Raw genomic sequence first — 1,707 nt, forward strand, 5'->3', positions numbered from 1 at the left:
AAAATAGAAACTATATATATATATATAAAATAAGGTCATGCTCTTTCATTCTTTCACCTGTCTATCCCAATGGTTAATCACTTGATATATAGGGGTAAGCACGGGTAGTGGGTACCTAATTATCCGTCCGAATTCGAACCGAATTAATTAAATTGGTTCTGAAATCAATGGGTAATTGGGTCTAACTCGAACCAAACCGATAGCTTTTGTTGGTGATTGATTCGGGTATCGGTTTTGGGGGGTGTGGAACCCGAACCAACCCGCGAATCCGATTATATATTAATTAAATAAAAAAATAAAAAATATATATGACTTTTTTATTAGACAATGATTATTTATTATTAATATGTTTGGATTTTAATGAGTTTAGGTTTTAATGTATTTGGTGTTTAACATGTTTGGATTATTTCTATTGATATTACATGTTTATTATACTTGTTGAATTTATAAGATAAAAATTTGGTTTTTTTTTTATGAATTACAAAGTCATCGGGTACCCAATTACTCGAACCGAACCAATCCGTTCTTAATCGGTTTGGTTTGGTTCGGATACATGTACAAAAAAATATAAATCCGAACCAAACCGAACTAATTATATTTTGATCGATTTGATTCTAATTTTACCATAAACCCGAACCAAACCGACCCGTACTCACTCCTATATAAATGATATAGATATATATCTCCCATGCCCTTAATTATGACTAATGTGCAGTTTATTAAAGTTTGAATTATTCAGAATTTCTACCGATTATTATATATATTACTTAATATTGCTCAATCATATGATGCTCCTCCATACCGGTATGATAAAAGATTGATTTTATTAATAATACTTCGGTGTATGTTTAAATTTTGAAAATGATATTGAGATAGCGTATCTTTATCGAATCTCTAGTGACAAAAAATATGATACTACTTTTTTATTGGTGTAGAGGAAGAATGATATTCGACTTATCAAATGTCAATTTATATCATTTATTTTCAGGGCTTTACCTCTGTTTTCAGATAATATTATTAGGAGCACTCTACTGTACAGATTAGAGTGGTATAGAAAGAGAATATAATTTTTTTTATAGTTATTTTTTTTCATAATTAATATATCTTGCATCAATCACTCATTTCAAAAGTACTACTAAACATGTGAAGATTAGAAGGGAAGAATTAATTAAATCTGGTGTGTAATTAATGTATGAAGTTTCAGATAATGATTGCATAACTAATCAAGCCCTCACATGGAGTTTCTAAAGGACAAGACTTAATTAACTTCTTTCTAAATCAATCTACATGCAGTTGAGTATCATTCAGACATCCCAAAATTAGTACTATATATCTTAATTAATATCTTATTGTATTTGTTTAATATTTATTTTATTTTATTTTTCAATTCAATATAATCATTAGATGGAAATTGAGATTTATGCTTTTACACATTTTTTATTTCATTTAATAAAAAATGATGTATCAATGCTCATCCATAAATATATCTTATTAAGTAAAAAATATTATATTTGCTCCTTCATAATTAAACAAATTAATTTTTAAAAAGTGTTATACTACTTACTTTTTTAAAACATGTAACATGTGTATCAATCAATTTAGATTCTTAAAAAAATTTACCAAGTCAAAAAATCATTTCTCTCAAATGTTTAAACTAATAGAAGAAGACAACATGAATAATTATATCTCTAATATTTTTCTCAAAGT

This window comes from Arachis ipaensis, chromosome B09 (genome assembly GCF_000816755.2).
Source record: "Arachis ipaensis cultivar K30076 chromosome B09, Araip1.1, whole genome shotgun sequence".
Taxonomy (NCBI): Eukaryota; Viridiplantae; Streptophyta; class Magnoliopsida; order Fabales; family Fabaceae; genus Arachis; species Arachis ipaensis.